Here is a 14221-nt window from a genome sequence, read left to right as displayed (position 1 = left end):
TCTGGCTTGTGGATTACTCCATCCATCAACACCAGTGGATCCTAGAAGAAAAGAACATTTTGAAAGTGACTTTATGTCTTTGGGGATGCTCTTCTTTAAACATCAGTAGGAATAAACTTTCTCTTTGTGACTATAAAGGAAATTAAACACCACAGACCCCATAAAATAACAATTAAAATACTAATTACAATATGAGTTTACATGTATTTTAATCCCTCTAAACACCAATAAAAATTTAAAATATGTAAATTATCTTCCCAGAACCAATTATCAGAACAAAGATTTCCCTTTAGCTCTCTTAGGAGAAGATAATACTTAAGTTAACTAGAAACAAGAATGAATTAATATATTTCTATTTTTGGTATATTTGAAAAGTGTAGTTTGAAATACAGTTTCTGAGAGAAAACCAGATTTATTTTCCTCATCCTGAAGTCTTCTTTGTGGTTCTTGGTATCACCATTCTTTCATATGCTTAAGCCCAATGCCTAGAGAGGATGGTTTGTTTAACTTTTTCCTCTCCATTACCTGCTATGATGCTAACTCAAATCCTTCTTAGGTGGTAGTAATGGCCATGTAAGACAGGGATGATTCTCAACCCTATTTTGCAGATAATCAAGCTAAGCACATAGGATGACTGCCCAAGAAGCAAGTGACCACAATGGTGAAGCTGGGCCTCCACCCTGCCGTCTGACTGGCTTCAAGGCCTGCACAGGCTCTTATAGCCACATCCTGCTTGCTGCCTTTGCCAAGCTTTCCTGACGGCAGCGTTTTTTCAGTCTCTTTTGATAGAGGAGTTAAGAAGAAATTACTTAGGCAGATAGTGAGGGTATGGAAGTCCTCGGTAAGATTTTCCTTTTAATGAAAAGCAGCCCCAAATCATTTTCCTTTCTAACAAAGAGCAGTCTGTAAAATCAAGCTGCAGACATAGATGCGGGCAGTTGTGCCAGTCATGTTCAGAATGGTGGCTCCCTTCTCCCTTCTCTGCCAGCCATATGGACAGTAAGGAACAGACAAGATGGCAGAGGCCAAGGGGAAAGTTCATTTGCATAATAAGATTAGGGTGGGCCCCACCAGCCTTCCCGTGCACTATGTAAACATCATACCTGATTGAACCTATCTGTGAGCCCTATGTAAATCAGACAATGCCCTCTCAAGCCTGACTATAAAATCCTGCACGTCCACTACCAGCCAGTCTTTCCTCTGGGAAGTCCCCTCTCTCTCACTAGAGAGAGCTGTTTTCCTTTCTCCTTTCTTTTTCTTTTGCATGTTAAACTTCCACTCCTAAACTCCTCATGTGTGTCCCATCCTAAATTTTCTTGGTGCGAAACGATGAACCACAGGTTCTGAATGAAGAATACTCTCAAACCTGAGCATGCATTAGAATCTCCTGAAGGGCTTGCCAAACCCAGATGACTGGGCCCACCCTTACAGTCTCTGATATAGTAGGACCAGAGTGAGGCCACAAAAATTTGCATTTCTAAAAGGTTTCCAGGCAATGCTGATGCAGCTAATCTAGGGACCACCCTTTGAGAACCCCTGCTATAGAACTTAGCATGAAGCTTGCCTCAGTTTAGTTAGAACAGAGTATTTCAGTGGTTTTCCATCCAAAATCTGATTTCTGTTTCAAGGATTGATTATAGACTGCTGGGATGACACCTCAGATTTGAATCTAGGTGGAATTCCCACATATTGAAATGGTTTTAGAGGCTGGGTGGTGTAAGTATTCTAATGCAGGTGTCAGCTGGGGGCAGACAGATTAAAAGTACAGTGTAAAATGTGGAGCAGTGGACTCTGTTCCAAGTATGTAACATCCTTTTACTGATTTCATTCTCAAAACAACCCATGAGGCAGTTTCCATTATTATCATTTCTAGTTTACAAACGAACAGGCACCAGAGCTTAAATAAAAGAAGATTTCATAGGGGTAGTAAGGTTAAAGCTAGGATTTGAACTGTGGCAATGTAGCACCAAAGTCCATGAATTTGTTTTTGTTTTTTGTTTTTTGGTTTTTTTTTTTGGGACGGAGTTTCACTCTTGTCACCCAGGCTGGAGTGCAATGGCACGATCTTGGCTCACTGCAACCTCTGCATCCCCAGTTCAAGTGATTCTCCTGCCTCAGCCTCCTGAGTAGCTGGGATTACAGGCACCCTCCACCACACCTGGCTAATTTTTGTATTTTTAGTAGAGACAGGGTTTCACTATGTTGGCCAGGCTGGTCTTGAGCTCCTGACCTCAAGTGATCCGCCCACCTTGGCCTCCCACAGTGCTGGGATTACAGGTATGAGCCATCGCACCCAGCCAAAGTCCATGATCTTAACAGCTGTGCCATACAGTCTCACTTTGCTAGCTGCAAGAGCAAGGCTTAAGCTGCTGAGGTGCCTGGGAGCCCCAGTCCTCCCTGCTTTTGAGCAAGCAACCTGTCTTAGATGGAGATGCACAGCATCCCAGGGCCATTTTCAGTAACCACAGTAGCTCTCTTTTGGTAGATGGTGATGCAGGATCTTTGCTCCTTAGCTTAGCTAAAACCTGGGTTCTTGTCCCATGACCAGGAAAAATTAGGCATGTGGACACGTTAAAAGGTGAGAGAGTGGAATTTATTAAAAGAAAGCTCTCAGCGGCCAGGTGTGGTGGCTCACGCCTATAATCCTAGCACTTTGGAAAGCCGAGGTGGGCAGATCACTTGAGGTCAGGAGTTTGAAACTAGCCTGACCAACATGTTGAAACTCCGTCTCTACTAAAAATACAAAAATTAGTCAGGCATGGTGGCGCACGCCTGTAATCCCAGCTACTCAGGAGGCTGAGGCAGGAGAATCACTTGAACCCAGGAGGCAGAGGTTGCAGTGAGCCGAGATTGTGCCACTGCACTCCAGCCTGAGCAACAGAGTGAGACTCCATCTCAAAAACAAAAAAAAAAAAGGAAAGAAAGCTCTCAACAAAAAAGAGGGAGTCCTGCAAACAGGCTCCCACCTCATAGATTGAACACCAGACCACCACACATGAGCTGAAGAGTCCAGACTCCTCTCCACTGCACAAGGCACACATTCCTGGGAGCTCCACCCCACTCTCCCAGTGCGCCGGTGGGCCCCCAGTCCATTGTGGGCATGCCCAGACAAGGCCCTGGGCAGATTCCCTCATCTGCACAAAAGCATCTGCTATAAACACTTGTGGGGTGGGTTGGAGATTCTCCAGGTACCCTTCCTTAGCTGCCTCCTGCATCTATCAATGGTAATTTAAGTTAGATAACATGCCTATGCCTACAGTCTGTTTTACTAAGATGGAGAAAACAGTTACCATTAGGGTGACTCTGGTAATTACTGCTTCCTCTGAGCTGACATGCCTTAATGCTTTCTGTGCATTAACGTCACCACTCTGACACAGCCTAACACTCTGTCAGCAGCATGAGCCAGGATGGCTTCCAGAATCTCCATGGGCTGTCCTCACCACACCTTTGAATAGCAGCTCTCAAAGTCTCACTTTATATCCACCTTTCCCTCCCTATAAGAAGTACTTTTCAGCTTTTGCTTGGGTCTTCCAGTAAAATAAGCTCACCATGCCACTAAGCAGCCAAGCCTATTTCAAGGGAACTAATAATTACACAAACAGCTTTTTTAACTGGGGCTGGAAATTGTCTACAGTAACTCAAATTGGTCTTGACTCAACCTCTTGGGGACCCCGAGAACTATGATCCTCTTTCCACATGGTACTCTTTCTGTATTTGATGATGAACAGCCAATATTGCCTCCTCCTTTGCTTCCCAAATCTTTCCTTTCGCAGGCTACATAAACCAATTTCCATCTGTTGTTCCTGATATAACATACTTTCCTTTTCACCATCCCATCCTCAGCCATCTCACCCACATCCCTTTTAGATGAGTTCTAAGGATCTGGTGCAAAAATAATCTGTACAGTGCAGGTCAGGCATGATCTGGTCAATGCAGCATACAGCAGAATTGCTGCCTCCTATTAGCTGATATGCTTTAATGCTTTCTGTGCATTAATGATTTCTTAGCTTTCTGGGCAGCCATACTCCTGTTGGCTCATTATAAATTCATGATCAATGAAGCCCCTTGCTATGTCTAGTTGACAAGAAATATTGTTCAACCAGATTCATCTTTTACCCATACAGCAAACTTGTTTAAGAAATGACTGTACATCCATCCCTTGAAATTATGTCTTATTTGAACCAGTCCATCCTGAATGCAAAGACTCAGAGACGATGTGTCTTTGTGTACTCCCATTAGAGAAGTTTAGAAAACAAGCTGACAACCTGTAAACATAACACTTCAAAATGGCTTTTGTTGGCATGGATGACCACTGAAAATGTGTCCACTTAGCAGCTGCCAAATAATGGAAACTAACACAGACTGAGACTGCCCTGGCGGCCAGGCCTTCTTGTTGATACACCAGGATTGGCTGAAGTGAGAAGCCACTGGAAGCCTCTTGATAGGCTATATGTAGCTCATCTTTATGACTTTTTGCCACAGGTCACACACTGGGAGGACAATCACAATATTTCATTTGGTGTCTATATTAGTTTACTAGGACTGCCACAACAAAGTACTACAAACTGGGTGTCTTATAAAACAGAAATGTATTGCCTCACAGTTTTAGAGGCCAGAAATCCAAAATCAAGGTATTGGCAGAGTTGGTTTCTTCTGAGGGCTATGAGAGAGGGATCCATTTCATGCCTCTTCTCTTTGGCTTGTAGGCGGTCATCTTCATGTTCAGTTGGTATCCTCCCTGTATATGTGTCTGTCTCCAAATTTTCCTTCTATAAGGATACCAGTCACATTGGAATAGAGCCCACCCTAATGACTTCATTTTAATTTGATAAAGACCATATCTCCAGCTAGGTGCAGTGGCTCACGCCTGTAATCCCACCACTTTGGGAAGTCAAGGCAGGCAGATCACGAGGTCAGGAGTTCGAGACCAGCCTGGCCAACATGGTGAAATCCTGTCTCTACTAAAAATACAAAAATTAGCTGGGCATGGTGGTGCGTGTCTATAATCCCAGCCACTCAGGAGGCTGATTCAGGAGAATTGCTTGAACCTGGGACGTGGAGGTTGCAGTGAGCCAAGATTACGCCATTGCACTCCAGCCTGGGCAACAAGAGCAAGACTCTATCTCAAAAAAAAAAAAAAGAAGAAGAAGAAAAAGAAGAAAAAAAAATACTGTATCTCCAAATAAGGTGACATTCTCAGGTACTAGGGGTTAGGACTTCAAGATATGAATTTGGAGGGGAACAGGGGGACCCATAATTCAACCCATAAGAGTATCCATGCACCAGCCACCTTGGAATGTCAGTTTTTCTTCCACAGGGCTCAAGACGCTGGGGAGTCAGGAATAGGACTGTCCTGTATTCTGTCATTTTAAAATATTAGAATTGTGCTTTAATTGCCATATAGACTATGATGATAGTGAAGTTGATGGTGATGCTAACTGTGGTGAGGAAAGTCATGGTAGTAGCAATTAAGAACTGCATTTCAGTACTATGCACAAAATAGTATAATGGTGGCCTAAAAGAACTGCCAGGCTTCAATGTGCTCCACATGTTTCCACAGCCAGAAACATACATCCCTATAAGGCAGGGGTTAGGTCAATTAATCAGACTTAATTTTACAGAGAGCTAACATGTCTGCAAATAACATTTCTGGTTCTTAGTGTATTGATCTTTATCATCCTACAATTCCATTGGTATTGGTACTGCACTTTCAGTACCTTTAATTTTGGACAGAACCAAAATACTTGAATTATACTCCAGGTCTAAGTCTTTAACAGCTATATGGCCCTAGGAAATTACCTTGCCTCATTGGTTATTGAAAAGAGAAAGATAGAAAGAAGTTGGTGTTCTAGATTATGCATTCATTTCTGGATTCAGTTTGCGTAAGTCAGTCCTTCCAAGGCTCACAACTTGGGGTAACTGAGGAAGTCAACGTGATGCAAGGTCAGGTCCAGGGCAGTAGTCATTGCTATCTTGCCCACTAAGCCCCTACCTGACATTGCACCTAAGTCTCAAGTGGGATTTTTATAGATTGCAAAATCTAAGACAATTTATACACCCATTTCACTACAGGGAGTCCACAGATGTATCTGTTTCCTGTAAACTAGTGGCACACATTCTTCCCTGAACTATTCAGGAGAAATCTTGTCAGCACATGAAATGTGTTTTACAAATTCAGTGATAAACTAGTGAAGGACCCTGCTATATTCATCAAAAGAATGTTGCTGAGGAAAGTTAATTTGCTCTCTTAGCATAAAAGTAGTCATTTGAGATATTGGCAACTCAAGGAACAAGAATCACATTTCCCTTCATATCTGTTGCTATTAATGATATAATAATGATCACAAACAGTATTATTATTAATAATTAAAAATGTCATTTTTTTCATCCATACCAAAGAGATTTTTTGTTTTTTGGTTCTCATTAATTAGATATGTAATTTAAATGGGCTCTATTTCCCATCCTCTTTAATCTGTGAATAACCACCATATGGTAAGGTACTTACCTTGCAAGGATGAACAACTGGACTTCATCAAATAAACCTGGGCCAAATGATGCAAATCATGCTGTATATGGTTCCAATACTGGGTTTTGCTCAGTTCCTTTGCTTTCCAAAAGGAGTCTACCTGCCTTCAGAGTTCTTCATGTGATCATTATACTGGAAAAACCCAGGCAGCTGGGGTCTGGAGTGGACCCTCAGCAAACCACAGCAGCCCTACAGAAGTGGCCAGACTGTTAAAAGATAAACAAACAGAAAACAACAACAACAAAACCCCACAAAAACCTCATCCAAAGGTCACCAATCTCAAAGATCGAAGGTAGATAAGCCCACAAAGTTGAGAAAGAATCAATGGAAAAATACTGAAATCTCAAAAAGCCAGAGTGCCCCCTTTCCTCCAAATGACCACAACACCTCTCCAGCAAGGGCTCAGAATTGGGCTGAGGCTGAGATGGAGGAAATGACAGAAGTAAGCTTCAGAAGGTAGGTAATAACAAACTTCACTGAGCTAAAAAGCCATGTAACCCAATGTAAAGAAAGTAAGAATCATGGTAATACATGAGTTGAGAGCCAAAATAGCCAGTTTAGAGAGGAACATAACTGAACTGTTAGAGCTGAAAAAGACTCTAACTTCACAATGCAATCTAATGTATTAATAGCAGAATAGACTAAGCATGTGAAAGAATCTCAGACCTTGAAGCTTATCTTTCTGAAATCAGGCAGACAAGAATAGAGAAAAAAGAATGAAAGGAATGAACAAAACCTTTGAGAAATATGATATTATGTAAAGAGACTGAATTTATGATTGATGGGGGTACCTGAAAGAGATGGGGAGAATAACCAAGTTGGAACACTTAAGGATATTATCCAGAAGAACTTCCTCAACCTACCAAGACAGGCCAACATTCAAGTTCAGGAAATTCAGAGAACCCCAGTAAGATATTCCACAAGAAGATCATCCCCAAGAAAACATAATTACCAGATTCTCCAAGGTCAAAATGAAAGAAAAATATGTTTCAGAGTAGCCAGAGAGAAAGGCTAGGTCACCTACAAACGGAGCCCCATCAGACTAACCATGGACCTCTCAGCAGAAACTCTACAAGCCAGAAGAGATAGGGAACCAATATTCAACATTTTTAAAGAGAAGAATTTCCAACCCAGAATTTCATATCTGGCCAAACTAAGCTTCATAAGCAAAGGAGAATGCTGAGGGAATTTGTTACTACCAGACCTGCCTTGCAAGAGCTCCTGAAGAAAGCAGTAAATATGGAAAGGAAAAACCATTACAACCACCACAAAAACACACTGAAATACACAGACCAGTGACACTATGAAGCAACTACATAAACAAGTCTGCAGAATAGCTAGCATCATGATGACAGAATCAAATCCACACATAGCAATACTGATCTTAAGTGTAAATGGGCTAAATGCCACAATTAAAAGACAGAGTGGCAAGTTGGATAAAGAACCAAGACCCATTGGTATGCTGTCCTCAAGAGACCTATCTCACATGCAAAGACACATATGGGCTCAAAATAAAGAGTTGAAGGGAAATTTACCACGCAAATGGAAATCAGAAGAAGCAGGGGTTGCAATCCTAGTTTCTGACAAAGAGATTTTAAACCAACAAAGATCAAAAAAGACAAAGAAGAGCATCACATAATGGCAAAGAGTTCAATGCAACAAGATGAGCTAATTATCCTAAATATATATGCTCCCAATACAGGAGCATTCAGATTCATAAAGCAGGTTCTTGGAGACCTTCAAAAAGACTTGGATTCCCACACAATAATAGTGGAAAACTTTAACACCCCACTGACAATATTAGACAGACCATTGAGACAGAAAATTAACAAAGACATTCAGGACTTGAACCCAGCTCTGGATCAAGTGGACCTGGTATATATCTACAGCACTCTCCACCCAAAAACAACAGAATATACATTATTCTCATTGCCACACAGCACTTACTCTAAAATTGATCACATAATCAGAAGTAAAACACTCCTCAGCAAATGCAAAAGAATTGAAATCATAATAGTCTCTCTGGTCTGAGAGACTGAGTTCTCACAGTAAAATGAGAACTCAAGATTAAGAAATTCACTCAAAACCACACAACTACATGGAAACTGAACAACCTGTTTCTGAATGACTCTTGGGTAAATAATGAAATTAAGGCAGAAATCAAAACATTCTTTGAAACTAATGAGTACAAAGATACAACATAGCAGAATCTCTGGGATGCAGCTAAAACAGGGTAAAGCAGGAAATTTATTGTACTAAATGCCCATATGAAAAAACTAGACAGATTTCAGCTGAACTTGGTGGCTCACACCTGTAATCTCAGCACTTTGGGAGGCTGAGGCGGACAGATCACAAGGTCAGGAGTTCGAGACCAGCCTGGCCATTATGGTAAAACCCCATCTCTACTAAAAATACAAAAATTAGCCAGGCATGGTGGCAGGTGCCTGTAGTCCCAGCTACTCAGGAGGCTGAGGCAGGAGAATCGCTTGAACCCAGGAGGTGGAGGTTGCAGTGAGCCGAGATTGTGCCACTGCACTCCAGCCTGGGTGACAGAGCAAGACTCTGTCTCAAAAAAAAAAGCTAGACAGATTTTAAGTTAACAACCTAACATCACAACTAAAAGACCAAAAGCAAACAAACCCCAAAGCTTAACAGAAGACAAGAAATAACAAAGATTAGAGGTGAACTGAAGGAGACAGAGACATGAAAAACCCTTCCAAAACATCCATGAATCCATTAATTTTTGAAAAAAAATTAATGAAATACATAGCTAGACTAGTAAATAAAAAATAGAAGATTCAAATAAACACAATCAGAAATGATAAACGAGATATCACCACTGACCCCACAAAAATACAGCCATCAGAGTTGTTTGTATAAATCCTCTATGCACATAAACTAGAAAATCTAGAAGAAATGAATAAATTGCTGGAGACATACACCCTCCCAAGACTGAATCATGAAGAAATCAAATCCCTGGATAGACCAATAATGAGTTCTGAAATTGAAGCAGTAATAAGTAGCCTATCAGCCCCCAAAAAAGCCCAGGACCAGATGGATTTAAACCTGAATTCTACCAGAGGTACAAAGAAGAGCTGGTGCCATTTCTACTGAAACTATTCCAAAAAAATAGAAAAGAAGGGACTCCTCCCTAACTCATTCTATGAGGCCAGCATCATCCTGATACCAAAATCTAGCAGAGATACAACAAAAAAAGACTTTAGGTCAGTAACCTTGATGAACATCGATGCAATAGTCCTCAATAAAATACTGACAAACCAAATCCAGCAGCACATCAAAAAGCTTAAGCCAGCTGGGTGTGGTGGCTCATCATACCTGTAATCCCAGCACTTTGGGAAGCTGAATCAGGTGGATCATTTGAGGCCAGGAGTTCGAGACCAGCCTGGCCAACACAACAAAACCCTGTCTCTACTAAAAATACAAAAAAAAAAAAAAAAATAGTTGGGTGTGATGGCATGTGCCTGTAGTCCCAGCTAATCAGAGGGTGAGGCATGAGAATCACTTGCTCCTGGAAGGCAGAGGTAGCAGTGAGCCTAGACTGTGCCACTGCACTCCAGCCTGGGGGATAGAGTGAGACTCTGTCTCAGTGGTGGCATACTCCTGTAATCCCAGCTACTCAGGAGGCTGAGACAGGATAATCATGTGAACCCAGGAGGCAGAGGTTACAGTGAGCCAAGATTGCGCCACTGCACTCCAGCCTGGGTGATAGAGTGAGACCCTGTCTTTAAAAAAAAAAAAAAAAAAAAAGCTTAGCCACCACAATCAAGGAGCTTTCATCCTCAGGATGCAAGGTTGGTTCAACATATGCAAATCAATAAATGTGATTTATCAACAGACCTAAAGACAAAACTCACATGATTATCTCAATAGATGCAGAAAAGGCCTTTGATAAAATTCAACATCCCTTCGTGTTAAAAACTCTCAGTAAACTCAGTATTGAAAAAACATACCTCAAAATAATAAGAGCTATAGATGAGAAACCTACAGCCAATATCATACTGAATGGGCAAAAGCTGGAAGTATTCTCCTTGAAAACTGACACAAGACAAGGGTGACCTCTCTTACCACTCTTATTCAACATAGTATTGGAAGTTCTGGCCAGGGCAATCAGGCAAGAGAAAGAAAGAAAGACTATTCAAATAAGGAGAGAGGAAGCCAAACTATCTTTGTTTACAAATGACATGATCCTGTATCTAGAAATCCCCATTTTCTCAGCCCCAAAACTTCTTAAGCTGATAAGCAACTTCAGCAAAGTCTCAGGATGCAAAATCAATGTGCAAAAATTGCTAGCATTCCTATATGCAAACAGCAGGCAAGTGGAGAACCAAATCATCAATGAACTACCATTCACAATTGCCACAAAAAGAATAAAATACCTAGGAATACAGCTAACAAGGAAAGTAAAGGACTCCTTCAAGGAGAAATACAAACCACCACTCAAAGGAATCAGAGGTAATACAAACCAGTGGGAAAACATTCCATGCTCATGGATAGGAAAAATCAATATTGTGAAAATGCCCATATACTGCCCAAAGCAATTTATATATTCAATGCTAATGGTAGTTTAATTCCCATTAAACATTCTTCACAGAATTAGAAACAACTGTTTTAAAATGTATATGGAACCAAAAAAGAGCCCGAATAGCCAAGACAAGAACAAAGCTGGAGGCATCATACTACCCAACTTCAAACTACACTACAAAGGCTACAGTAGCCAAAACAGCATGGCACTGGTACAAAAACAGACACAGAGGCCAGCGGAACAGAATAAAGAATCCAGAAATAAGACCACACACCTATAACCATCTGATTTTCAACAAACTTGACAAAAACAAGCAATGGGGAAAGGATTCCCCATTTAATAAATGGTGCTGAAAGAACTGGGTAGCCATATGCAGAAAATTGAAACTAGACCTCTTCTTTATGCCATACACAAAAATCAACTCAAGATGGATTAAAGACTTAAACATAAAACTCCAAACTATAAAAACCTTAGAACAACCCTAGAACAAAATCTAGGCAATACCATTCAGGACATAGGCATGGGCAAAGATTTCATCATGAAGACTCCACAAGCGATTGCAACAAAAGCAAAAATTGACAAATGGGATCCAATTAAACTAAAGAGCTTCTGCACAGCAAAAGAAACTATCATCAAAGTGAATAGACAGCCTACAGAATGAGGGAAAATTTTTGCAATCTATCCATCTGACAAAGGTATACAAGGAACTTAAATTAACAACAACAACAACAAAAAACATTAAAAAGTGGGCAAGGGACATGAACAGATGCTTCTCAAAAGAAGACATACATGTGCCCAACAAACATATGAAAAAAAGCTCAACATCACTGATCATTGGAGAAATGCAAATCCAAACCACAATGAGATACCATTTCATACCAGTCAGAATGGCTATTATTAAAAAGTGAAAAAACAACAGATGTTGGCGAGGTTGTGGAAAAAAAGGAATGCTTTTACACTGTTGGTGGGAGTGTAAATTAGTTCAACCATTGTAGGAGACAGTGTGGCAATTCCTCAAAGACCTAGAGGCAGAAATAACATTTGACCCAGCAATCCCATTACTGGGTATATACCCAAAGGAATATCAATCATTCTATTATAAAGACACATGCATGCATATGTTCATTGCAGCACTATTCACAACAGCAGACATGGAATCAACCTGAATGCCCATCAATGATAGACTAGATAAAGAAAATATGGTACATATACACAATGGAGTACTATGCAGCCATAAAAAATGAGATTATGTCCTTTGCAGGGACATGGATAGAGCTGGAAGCCATTATCCTCAGCAAACTAATGCAGGGACAGAAAGCCAAATACCACATGTTCTCACTTATAAGTAAGAGCTGAAGGATGAGAACACATAGACACATTGTGGGAAACACACACTGGGGCCTGTCGGAGGGTGGAGAAGATAAAAGGGAGAATATCAGAAAGAATAGTTAATGAATGCTCGACTTGATACCTAGGTGATTGGATGATCTGTGCAGCAAACCACCATGGCACACGTTTACCTATGTAACAAACCTGCACATGCTGCACATGTACCCCTGAATTTAAAATTAAAAAGAAAAAAAAAAAAACTCTCCCAAAGATTTGACCTTATATCAAGTAAAACCCAATTATTTTTGAGGAGTGTGTCTTCCTTCAAAATAAGAGATTATACTCTCAAAGCTTTAAAAATAAAACACCCACACTCATACACACAAACTGTCAGAGAAACATTTCCAGACTGTTAGTGGCACTTCTATAAATTCTGTGAAAAGATTTTGTGTCCTATTATATTCTTGAAAATTATTTTGGTTTTTTAGGATTCAAAAAATGAAAGGTTTCAAAAGCAAAGACAGCAGCAAAAGCAGCAGCAGGTCAGTGACACCTCGAGCTCTGACACAGCAGCAGCAGCCACAATAGCAGCCTCCACGGCCACGAACTTGTGTTATGTGAAACATAATTTTCCATATAAAATTATATTTAATTAGAGACATGATAGGGAATATTAGAATCCAATTTTTCTACTTGAATTTTTCTTTTTCATTATAGAGCCCCATGTTCTGGTTGAGCATGAGAAAAATGGTTTCATATTAACAGCCCCTGATTACAGCATTGAACTTTATGATGAAAAACCATGCAAGGTCCTCCTTCCTGTACTACTTTACTCCAAATAACTATCACCTCTCTTTGGGCTGGCTGTAATAGCCCCCTATTTGAACCTCTTATTCCCTCAAAGCAGCCAGAAGTATCTTTCAAAAGCATAAATCAAATCTTACCACTTTCCAGGTGGGTGTGGTTGTGCACCCCTGTAGTCTCAGCTACTGAGGAGTCTGAGGCAGGAGAATCATTTGAACCTTGGAGTTCCAGTCCAGCCTAGGCAACGTAGAGAGACCTCATCTCAAAAAACTGAAACAAATAACAAAAACAAAAAAAAAGAAAAAAAAATCTTACCACTTTCCATCACATTCCAAATTAAATACAAAGTCCTTGCCATGGCCTCTAATGCTCTTGAACTCTGGCAGGTCTGGTGTCTGGTGAGGGTCCAGTTTCTGCTCCCAAATGGCACCTTTGTGCCACATCCTCACATGGCAGAAGACTGAAGGGCAAAGAGGGTTCAAACCATGTGTGAAGGCTTTTCTTTAAGAGCTTTAATCCCATCCATGAGGGAGGAGTCCTCACGACTGGATCACCTCCTAAAGGCCCCACCTCTTAATAGGATTGCATTGGAAATTAAGTTTCAACATGAATCTTGGAGAGGACACTTTCCAGTCATAATGATGAGGAACAACGAATACTTCAGCAACAGTTTCTTTGGGCCACAGACACAAATCAACCGATTTGACCACGTTTTTCCAATGAAATGACTGATGACCTTAAATTGATCATTTGTGACGTCAGGTAGACTTTTTGGGATATTTATTTCTTGCAATAACCTTTTGATGGAGTTATTATGACTCCCATTTTACAAACAATACAACTGAGGCCTAAAGAGGCAAAATGAGTTGTTCATACTCACACAGCTAATAGCAGTAGAGCTGAGAATGAAAACCTCCTGATCCTTGATGTTCTACCATCCTGGGTCCTACTTTAATTGGGAAATGGCAACCTCATTCAGCTCATTGAACGCTGGGTCACTTGCTAGGTTACAATTTCAG

General features: G+C 40.7%; 1 protein-coding gene across 1 annotated transcript in view; it reads right to left on the bottom strand.

The window, feature by feature from the left end:
• The window catches only part of CTBS (chitobiase), a 64477-nt gene that overhangs the window by 27075 nt on the left and 23181 nt on the right, over nt 1-14221 (bottom strand). The window contains exon 2 of the mRNA XM_074002996.1: nt 13343-13472. The gene's annotated coding sequence lies outside the window, so the exon portion shown is untranslated. The remainder of the gene's footprint in view (nt 1-13342; nt 13473-14221) is intronic.

The sequence above is a fragment of the Macaca fascicularis genome, chromosome 1 (assembly GCF_037993035.2).
Source record: "Macaca fascicularis isolate 582-1 chromosome 1, T2T-MFA8v1.1".
Classification (NCBI taxonomy): domain Eukaryota; kingdom Metazoa; phylum Chordata; class Mammalia; order Primates; family Cercopithecidae; genus Macaca; species Macaca fascicularis.
The sequence above is the reverse complement of the archived record's forward strand: the minus strand, read 5'-3'. Positions and strand labels throughout refer to the sequence as shown.